Source organism: Cynoglossus semilaevis, chromosome 12 (assembly GCF_000523025.1).
Source record: "Cynoglossus semilaevis isolate Cse_v1.0 chromosome 12, Cse_v1.0, whole genome shotgun sequence".
Taxonomy (NCBI): Eukaryota; Metazoa; Chordata; class Actinopteri; order Pleuronectiformes; family Cynoglossidae; genus Cynoglossus; species Cynoglossus semilaevis.
In genome coordinates, this window is record NC_024318.1 from 5,978,986 (window position 1) to 5,990,514 (window position 11,529).

The following is an 11,529-nucleotide window of genomic DNA, read 5'->3' on the forward strand; positions in this document are numbered from 1 at the left end:
GCTAATACAAACACTGTGTTAGGTGTTAGGAACTCTTGGCTATAACATGATTTTTGACTAGTATACTTTAAAGTTCAACCATCTAATATTGACGTTTCCTTTCAGGCTAAATCCTGGCACTCGACGATGGCAGGGTTACAGACACACACATACACACAAAAGAATGTGTATACAGCAAAAAACCCAGTAAATCACTGATCATCTTGTTGAAAGGAAGGAGCACTAATAACTTCTTCCACTCTGTTGCCTGCAAATTTACAATGTTGATTATAAAAATTGGAATTGCTTGTATCTAAAATGTCCATCACAGCCGGTACTTGAAAGAATCCTTTTGAGAACCAATAAACCCTTGCATCATTAAATTAAAGGATGTGGCCCAAGATAAAACTATGTAAACCATTTGTATTGTTAAAAACCACCAACTCTTATGAGGGTCATTCCAAATGAGGGAGGAGAAGAGCATGCTGGGAGAATTCAGAGGCCAAATGCCAAACTTGACTGAACAACTAGAAAATGAGTGTGTGCTGTGAGGCTTTAGTGAAGTGAATAGAGGCTGCAATGACTGTGGCTACACCCAAAGTCATGTTGCTAATGACTGATAAGCCTTCAAGTACCATGACCTGGATGGACGAGAATCTACACCAACATCTTCCAGAAACCCAACTCTAACGTCTATAAAATGACGACCTTGGTTGGTTTTAAACTTAGTGGATGTTTTAAATACCATTCAAGCAGAGCTGCAGCTCAACAGAAGTGCACACCTATGACTTAAGATGTGAAAACTGATTTCAACTGTGACCACAGCGCCCCCTGCAGATGACTGTGGGAGGCTGTTTACACAGAATACAAAAATGTCTACAGGCTTATCTTTTATTAAAAAGCTATTGCTTCATAATGAGTTTGAATAACAAATGTGAAGTTGGTTTTGGAAGCACGCAAATTAAAGTAGAAAGTATTTTTAAGTAAACTAAAAAGTCAGATTAGTTTGCATATATATAACTTAAATTGCAGAAAGAAATAAAAACATTACTTCAACATATTTTAATGTAAATGTGTTGCGGTTTTTGCCCATAAATTGGCCGATTCTCTACAGATAAAGTGCCTAGCTGTTTGGTTATACAGCTATAGATAGCCCTGTGTGATGCCTGGCCCCATTCTCAGCAGCTCGGTTTCACTGTGTAAGCGTGCGTACATAAAACATGACTTTGCTGCTTAAATTTCTTACTCCTATTCAGAAGGGATTTGGTGGCAGACAACATCAGAGCCGTGAAAAGCTGAGCGGAGCATCAGCGAAAAAAGGCCATTCCTTTAATTCTCCACACGAGGGAGAGAAAGAGAGAGAGAGAGAGTGAGGGAGTGAGGGGAGAGAGAGAGTACAGACCAGAATTTATTGAAGAGTTTAATTATTTCCCTCCAGATTCACCACTAAGGACAAATGGCCATGATTAATCATGAGCTTTCTTGAATGGAAGAAGAAAAGAAATTAAAAACTAAATAATTAAAAATGAATTATTTTCCTGTGCTGCTGTGAGAACCTATAACGAAGTCTGTCAGACATGGTGACACTTCCATCAACTCAGCTCAAATCTGCGTCAGTGTAGATCCATTAATACTCACTAGAGGGCAGTGGTTTCCAACCGAGGGCTGAGGTCTTTATGGTTCACAGAATATACATGAAAGGTCCTATTTATCAGGACTAGAGTAAGCCCTGGCAGACGACCTTCCTCAAAGCAACTTAAATTAGTGAGTTAATTGAATAAATGTGTACTTTATGTTATAATTAGGGCTTTGGTGTGTGGTCATTAACACTGCAACCTCATAGACTTTGAACATAAAAAATTAGGGCCACATGTCAAACCACGGGCCTGTGTGCAAACAGTTCACTTTGGTTTGGTTAAGTGGATATGATCAGTTACTTTTCACCACTGGTGCAAGGCACGACCATGGAGGCGGACATTAGTAGTTATCTTTGAAGACGCAGCTGATGCTAGTCAGATGTCTAGATCAGGCTGAACCGTGGGAATTTTTTTTAACTTTAACCATAAACTGTACCCCGCTCCGGTTGTTACAGCAGTCTGTCTGTGTGGCAGATGTGAATCATCTCCTTTCATTCATCATCAGTGTTGACTGTCATTACAGCTGCCCGTTTCCTTCCTCTGATCATTTCAAAGACATTACTGTGTTCAGACGACTTAAACTTTCAGGCTGGAGAAACCAGAAACTAGAACCATCACGTACACGGTGGAGGTGCCACAGGGCCAGATTATAAAAATTATCTGAGCACATTTTACAGAGACACTGTTGGAAACACCGTGTGGCACCTGTCATGATTCGGCTGTGCTCATGGAACTGTGCCCTGAAAGAAACTTGAAGGTGCCATTTGTGTCTTTTTTCTAAGCCGCTGGAGAGAACTGCCAGGTTCCAACTTTATAATTCTGTCACAACAGAACACTGTGAACACATTTTCAATGACACCTCCAATAGAAATGTTGCCCTTTAGGATATTAAAGTATGTCTTTTTCAGGATCAGTATTAGCATATATATACTAAAAAACCCAAACAAGTCAGTATTGATTTTCCATCATTGTGCACATGTCTGCACACGTGCATGTTGCACATGTGCATATGTGTTCATGAATGCGTCCTCTCCCACTGCACATGTGTTCATGAATGCGTCCTCTCCCACGGCCTCTTAAAGTGTGTTTTTGGAGCAGGGTGAGCCAAGGGCAGAAACAAATGAGGGCCTGTACAACACTGAGACTGTTGCATGAATCATCAGGGAACGTATACCGTGTACCGCAAGCGGCGGCCGCAGCTCACAGCCTTAAGCTTAGAAGTTGATAATTTTCCCTGCAACACTGAAGGGAACGGGGTAATTAATAGTAAAAATCTCAGAGGTTTTGGTTCAGCAACGAAACATAATTACGATTTAATAATGTGAAAAAAAAGGGGGAGATGTTTATTGGAGGAAAATAAATGGTTCTCAGTGAGAACTGTTTTCTGCTGCCTTGCAACTATTCAGACCTAACATTGAACATCTTTTTTTTTTTTTTAGAATTAGCACTAAATCAAATCCCAATGCACAAATGTGCATATGTGGTATGTTTGCCTGCAGAGAACAAAAGAATCAGCAGAGGTGAAGTCAGGCAGATGTTTGGAGGACACACACACACATTTTAAAATCTGAAACATATGCAGTCACCACATATTACAAAACCACTTCTATAGATGTAAATACTAAATATATAAAAAATAACAACTAAAAGCTGGAGGCCAAGATAAGTGATGCATACGTAGATGACTTGTCTTGTCCAGAAGATATGTAGGACGCACTCACAGCTGTGGGAAGAGAATTGTTTGTGGCAGTTTTTTAATATGTGAGTGGAGTGGCACGCAGTGTCACTGATGTTTCACAGTGTGTTTATGTCACACACTGATTCAACGCAAACACAAGATGTCAGATCAGTCAGTGCTCACAAAACACAAAAACCAATCTGTGTGTGTTGTCCATGTGTGTGTGTCTGTGTCTGTGTATGTGTGCGAATGTGTCGACGAGCATATGCATATAAAATACAGAATAGTGACTGACAAGAAGGCTGAGGCTGTGCCAGGCTAGGCAGGCTAACCCAACAGCTGGGATAAACTATAAATAGAATATAACATCAACCTCCATATTTCCCCCTCCCCCCATTGTCTCCCACATTTATGATATCTACATATTCTGTCCAACTATTCTTCATAATCTATCTGCCACTTCCCATGAATCTCTCTCTAAGGAACAAAATCCAAAAAAGAGATGATAACTTGGTTCATGAAAAATGTTCAAAACTGAGAAAATTTGGGGGAAAAAAGGAGAATGGCCAGTTAAGGGGAGTGATGGGGAGACCAAGTTATGTAAGGGAGGCTGATCCCCGCCTATGGCTGCAGAGTAAATGAGACTGGATGACAATGGCCTCATTTCATTCTCTCGTTTATGCATCTGCCACTGCGTCTTTCAACCCCCCCACTTCAGTAGCTGTATTGTGTTCGATCTTTGACTGCAATTTAGGATGTGCTGGTCTCCTCCATAACGAGTGGAAGCCTGAGAAACAACAGCGGAACTATTACATAAGTCATGACGCACTTGTGAGGATGGTTCCAGAAAATTTGCATCTCATCCACCAATCGTTTTTTTTTTTTTTGCCTCTCATTAATTAAAAGAACTCACTATGAAAGGGCTCATGCAAAGTAAGTGCTACAGTATCAGAGACACCAAACACACAAGAAGAAGCTGCAAAGTTTATCTGTCTTATATATGTTGGTGCTACAGTACGTGCTCACAACAAAATAATGAATTACTCAGTAGAACTTCAGTCTGACCCTCTTCACCTCAATCCCTAGACATCCTGACCTGCAGCCTTAGACTTTGGTTTGCAAGTCTAAGGCTGCACAAGGTCAGTGGGCTGGGATCACAGTCACACTATAATCCAAACCTTCTACAGGCAAAATCCTTTGAGTATTTATCACTCAATCATTTATCACAATCATAGAGAACAGATAGTAACAAAAAAGATTTGTATGAATTGGCAACTGTATATATATAAATATATTTAACATCCGCAACGGGCAACTCCCCCAAGAAAAGGACCCTGATACAAATGAGACCCTAAAGTCTCCCCTTAACCCCCAAATCTGCACACCTCTTCAATCCTCCTGCTCAGACAGGACGCTTCACTAAACTTTGACCTAGTTCTGTCTAGATTCAAGGAGGGGGGAAAGAAACGAAAAAACACAAAGCCCCAAACGCGGTAAGCTTCATGCTGATCCTGTCTGATAATAAAAATCTGAACATCAAAGACTTACATGGACAATTCTTCTTTTCAATGTCAACTCTCTTCCTGAGGAAGGCTTGAGAACCTGGACATTTCCAACCATCAGTGTTCAGTATACTGTATATTAAAAAGATACCTGGACAACATACACAGACATTTGCAGATTGAAACTATAAATCTCATACCAAGGCCTTGATTTCACTTTTCTCCTGATCAGACACAGGACAGACGGTGTCTCTCTCATTTTTTATGAATGTCTCCTTCTCTAGTTTCCATCAAACCTCCCTAAGCAGATGGATTCAATCCTCCATAACCAATTCTCTGCAGGGTAATGCGGAGCAGACAAAGACACTGTAGCGAATAGGGAGACTATGGCTCCAGGATTCACCTCTTTTAGCTTAAGCCGAAGCCTCACTGTCTCACAGGACCGCACAATTCTTTTACACCACGAATCACACCAAGTTTTTCATAAGCTTCCAGCCCACTGTGACAAGACCAGTGAAAAATGAGTGCTGTCTCAGACAAATGGGGGGGGGGGGGAGTTATGTTACAGTGACCACAGCTGGGAAGGCATCTCAAAAGTTCCCAGAAGAATTTTGGAAACATTAAGGCCTGGCATTTGTGCACCAGAAAGAAATGGATAAAGGCGAGGACAAAGAAGGGGAGACATCTGTCACCAATTATGAAAAAGGAGGGACTGATCCCAGAGTTCAACACTGAGAGATACAGTATGCAAGGATATGTCAGGGTCATGATGCAAACACTTTCACATGACTGAAACTTCCCAACCCCCAGTCTTTCTCGCCGCTTCGTCGGGAAAAAAAAAGTCGACCACAGTTATTCAAGCCAGTCAGCTGACGCAGATGGGGGGAAGGGGTCGCTATGTGGTGTGCATTCTGCTCAAGGGTCATCTGGCAGCTGCATCCTCCAAGCTTTGCTTCACTTTGCTGAGCAAAACACACACATGGGAAAAGATGCTTGGTCTGTGAGGGTGGAGGAAATCTGATCCATAAATCAGAAAACACGTCCAAACAGCTGGGTGTCAACAGATCTTTGATTATGTTATTGGCTTGGAGCTGACTGGCAGTAAAAAGACTGAGAAACACACTGATTCAATTGTGCTGAGGAAAGAATTGAGGAAAGAATGCACTGTGTCATATCTGACTATACATTACATCCAAGAGACCCAATCAAAAAATATAACTAAACCACAGCAGCAGAGGGCAATTGGCCTTATTAACGGATCAATAATTCATGTTTTGCTTCCCCTACAGGCACAAATCAAGTTTCCAATAGACTCATAGTAACAAACAGCTTGATCAATGGTTTTTACACTTGTAAGCAAGCAGGGGTGGTTATTCACTACGAGCATTCCACTCTGACAGAGAATTTGTTGCTTGATTTCAAGCTGGGGAAGAAAAATGTCCCTTGCCAAAATTGTTCGGAGGAACCCGAGTGGCCTTTACCATTGAGAAAGAATTACAATAAATAAAAACAACTAACGGTTCACTCTGCAGGCCATCTCCCTGCATTCTAGGTCTCATTTGTTCTAAACTGGGGTGTTTTCACTCTGGACCCGGTGCTTGTGTCATCCATCAATCATGCGCTTAAGTGTGTGTGGTCTGCTGTTTCAGCACTGGCCATTTTGTTCCTGGTGGGGAAGTGACAAGACTCTTAGTGACAACAGAAACAGAGCAATGTTCTGGGACAGACTAAATAAAAGGCTAATCCCTACTTTCTACTTTCTAAACACTTGACTGGATGTAACATAATGAGCTCTATAAAGTTCAGTTTTCTGTGAGTGAATGATTGACTGGATGTAACATAATGAGATCTATAAAGTTCAGTTTTCTGTGAGTGATGCACATTGTTCTACAGTCCCCTTTTGGGTATAGTGATCAAATACTGCACATAGAACAAATTATTTTTTGATAGGCCTACTAATGGATGTTTGGAGATGCTGGCACTCTTCACCACTGCTGGAGCTAATGTGATCTGTGCCAGAGTTGTACCCACTAATGTCCATTATACAGGAACTTACTCCACTCTACATTGATTCCGTCTCTTCTTACAGACTGTGAGGGCTTTTAGCAAACATCTCTGCCTGCAATCTCAGTTATCAGATTTGAATGAAGATTTGATTGACCTGCAAACTGTCATTTCCTAAATCTTTCAGAAGATTAGAAATAAACCTCTTATACACAGCCAGTGTTCAAGTTTTCCCCACGTCTTATGGCAAAGGTTTGTTGTTTTCTAAATTGCACAAGTCAAGGAGGAGTAATAACAGAGTGAGACTGAAAACATTTGACAATGACAGACTTTGAGCAGGAGTGTGGTGGGAGTGCGACCAGCTCCACCTTAGGTCTGATGAATAGCTACAGCAGATGTCCTGGTGAGCACCTACAGACCCACATTACTCTAAAAGGGCTAAGGGATGACAACACAACAGACTCCCAAAAAGTAAAGAGCAACTGACTCATTTTAGCACAACAGTAAGGTTATTTGTCATTAGGGATACAACTTTAAATCCTGTAAAACAGCTTTATGATGATATCTGTGGGTCAGATCGGGGTCTTGAACAAAAATAAACCTAGAAAGCTAGAGTGGTAGTAAATATAACAGTGTTTAAATGAGCAAAGAAAAAAACATATTTAAACTCCAGCAGAAAACCCAGCACACATGGGAAGAACATCCAAAGTCCATACAGGCAAATCTTGGATACCGGGATCAGGTTCTGCCCTACTTTATAAATTGATACTAGGGGAATGAGAAAGAACAAAGGATCCTATCATGTCAGCATGTCATGGGTTTAAACCAACAGCTGCACCAGCCTCCAGCCTGGCATACAATGGTACACTCAAGTTTGCTAGTCCAGCACACAGGGACATTCTTGGGTTGACTTTTAATTTAGTTGATTTCCATTTCCAGTTGAACACTCAAAGACTTCATTTTAAAGGAGGAACATTATCCTGTCTATCAAGCAAAGTTAGAAGGAAACACAACAGAAACGCCTTCAGTGCTGCAGGTAGCGTAACTCACTGAGCCCCTTCAACAGAACAGAACTCTCATTCATACAGGAAAAGATGTATTTTCTAAATAAACACTAGAACATAAAATTAGACCTTGTTTTCCTCTGCTGGCCTGAACACTTACCTTTTTATCTATTGTGTTTATGATTACACTGAGGGCCTCTGTGCCAGAGTGGAGGACAGTGGTCTGATGCAATGTGCTTACAATTGGGATGCTTTGAGGACAGGATGACTTCAGATCAGTGTATTGGAAAACTCGAAAATTTAAACTAAGACTATTGTTTTGTTTGGGTTTTTGGTTGCAAGTTTAATAATAATTTGTGGATTTAAGAAACAGAACAGAACATATAAATGGAAAATGAACACTTGAATTTGAAAACCTTTCATATCTGAACTATCAATTACAAAGTTTCCAATTCGGGCATAAAAAAAGAAATAAATCACATTCTAGCAGTACGTAATACATCCTCATTAATCAGGACCAACAGACCACAATCCACTTCTAGAAAATTAATGATGTCACCAGTCAAGTGCACATCTTACGCATGAAATGAAAATCAAATAAAACAGTGTTTTTCATGGTTGGCTGCTTCACATGCACTTAATGGGAGTAGGCAAAGAAACTCTTTGTTTCATAAGGCCTTTGGCACGTATGCTACATCACGATGTGGATGAATTAAAAATGCCGACATGCTTTTTTTGCACGCTTTTAATCACATCCAGTCAATCTACACTGTCTTTAACCTTGCAGCAAATTAAATGGAAGGCCATCATCACGTCAATCCCTGATGGCCAGAGAAGCATTTTGCTAATTGAGCATTACTACAGTGAGGGACAACCTAAATGGTGCTTCTTGTGTAACGGAGCTCCCAAGTCCCAGATGTGTCCTGCTCTACATATTTTTTTTTTCGCAGCTGAGATTATCTATAATTTTTTTAACAGTAGGCTCCATCTTCCATGGTTCAGCATCTTCAGAGCAGCAGCTTGCACATTAATGCCATCAGCTGTGATTGTAACTGTGGCTGTGCTCTAGTTTTGACTCACACACACTTGATCAGTTAGTGCAAACGTGACTGCAGATGATGAGAGGCGGGGAACAAAACCATTTTCATAAATGTGCCAGAAAAAGAGGAACAGATGGAGAAATGTTTTTATGATTACATGCTGCCAAAGGCATGTTGACCATGACTTTGACGGCTGTCTTGATCTCAGCTGTCTCATGTGTTGCCCACACCCCAAGCGCCTCATGTGAAGAGTCCATGTGATGAAAAAATGATCCCTGGATATTTCAGCATCACACCCACCTCCACTATCTGCCCGCCTCAAAAGCTGCTCCAATCCTGATCGCTGGACAGCTTGGTTATCACCTCCTTCCATCAATAAATCCCCTCTCTCTTACCTCCCCTCTCTCTTCCATATCTCAGTATGTGGCCTTCCACCATCCTCCCTCACCCATCCTCCCTTCAAGCCTGAGGTGTAGTGACAGGACATGATGACAGAGGGTCTTCTAGTGAGGTGGCATGACACCTTAACACCAGGTTTAACACGACAACTGTGGTCCACAGCACTGACTTGAGCAGTGGACGAGTTGAAATTTTTACAAATACATATTTAAGGGCATGGTGGCCTTTTTACGAATACATATTTAAGGGCATGGTGGCCTTATTACACAACATCAGAACCGTCACCATGCAGCAAAGTGGGGGTCCTTCAACCCAGGGGATGGAGAGGCATCTCAGTCATGCTGCTGCTTTCAGCACTTATATATCTGCTCCGGTGGGGATTATTTATGGTCCAATCAGACCCTGGGCGCTTCCAATTCAACTCAGAACTAATCCATATATTAAAGTAGGCCTTGAGAGCATAAAACAAGTGGCGCTGTGGTCTTTCATTCCCTCCGCCTATGACCTTTTGCTTTTCATCAAACTCCCTCCCGCCATACTCATTACATCTTTCTCCTTCTATCGAGTAGCTGCAGGAAACAAGAACAGGATCAAGTTGTATGCCAATGGCATTTGTGTAGTTTCTCCCCCCACGTGACTGTATTCACTTCCTTCTAATCTGGCCCTTTAACCTTTCCGGCTATCATTCCTGCAATTAAAAAAGGCTCATATCTGGACTCAGTAATCCTTAACTGCCTGTAATAGTTAAATATATTAGACAGCATATATGATAAAACACTATGGACATGTAACCAAAAATTAAACTACCACACTTATATAGCCCTTTATGCTGAGTTTTGTCTTCCACGCTGCATCGAATTTAAATAATTCACTTTTCTGTGTGCATCAATAAAACACAGAGTTTTGTTTCTCCATCCTGCATCACTGGAGTTCTGTGTGTGATATTGCGCAACACAAACACATTTGCCTCTGATTTGGTCCGGGGTACGTATGAAACCCCCCCGGTTTCATACGTTCAAATTCATCTTATAAATGATGAGAAAAGTACAGGATTTTACTTATCTGGATTAACAGATATTCAGCTTATAAATGATGAGAAAAGTAAAGGATTTTACTTATCTGGATTAACAGATTAGGTTCAAATACTTTAATCAATCAGAACATCATAGCATCAATAATCAGTTAATCATGCACACTAATCCATTAACAACATAAAGACCAAAGGAGCACAGTCGATTTCAATGAGATCCAATATTATATAACTGCACATACACCCCGTTATTTTCTACACATTTCACAAACATTTTCAACACTACTGGGTTAATGTAAAGTGGAGCAATAATGGGGGAAAGTCACTGGTAAAATGGTAAACATTTCATTCATTCAACTAGCAAGTAAAATTCTTGAAAAGTCATAAGGATTACCGAGGTTAAAAACATTAAAAGTATCACGTTAAACAGTGCACTTTTTCCTTTCTGAATCACTGTTTTCCACTCACCTCAAACAAGATGTTCTTCACGACAAACCCACGCTGCAATACCCGCTCCGTCTCTCTTTACACTTCCATTAAATCTTCCGTGTCGGCTGTTCTCAGCTTATACAACTTTTAAGTTCAACTGTCAAACATTTTAACAAACATAATCCTGTTCTTTCCTCCGTCTTTTCTGTAGTTTAGCTTCCCTCCTTCCCTCACACACGTTCACTTCTCTGCAGCTCCTGCAGTTCTGCCTCAACTGTCACTACTGCTGCCGCTGCTCCAGTGGAGTGTGTTTGGTTCTGTCACCGCGTTGTCCACTGCGGGGCGGGACGCCCTCAGCTATTTGTTAACGTGACGAATGACGTAGTGGGTTTTTTTTCTTCTTTTTTCCATTTATCGATGGTTAATAACGTCACTAATAATTAAGTCATATATTTGAATGTCAATTATCTAAAGCAATTGCTTTCAAAATGTCGCATAAGTAGTATTTCTTTAAAAGGAAATTCCTTTAATACTATTTTGAACGAATTCGTATTATTTCTGGCCTTTTTAAACTTTCTGGCTAACTGCGATTGTTGCTTATTGTTTTTGTTTCTTCAGTTTTTCTTCATTTACAACTACAAATCATTAAGGTACTTTATTTTATAAAATTTTAGCAATGTTTTAAAAATTGTTTAATAATGTATACAATTTTAGCCTTGTTTTTTTTTTATTAAACATTCAGTCTATGTACACTGAAACCCACGAGGCTTTGTCTCCAGAAGTTTTTCTTCATGAAAAGTTCTAAAACCCTTTGCATTTAATGTTTT

General features: G+C 40.5%; 1 protein-coding gene across 1 annotated transcript in view; it reads right to left on the bottom strand.

Annotated features, from left to right (window-relative positions):
- The window catches only part of LOC103387202 (leucine zipper putative tumor suppressor 2 homolog), a 33,524-nt gene extending 22,477 nt beyond the window's left edge, over positions 1–11,047 (bottom strand). The window contains exon 1 of the mRNA XM_017037493.2: positions 10,742–11,047. The gene's annotated coding sequence lies outside the window, so the exon portion shown is untranslated. The remainder of the gene's footprint in view (positions 1–10,741) is intronic.
- Positions 11,048–11,529: the final 482 nt, after the last annotated feature.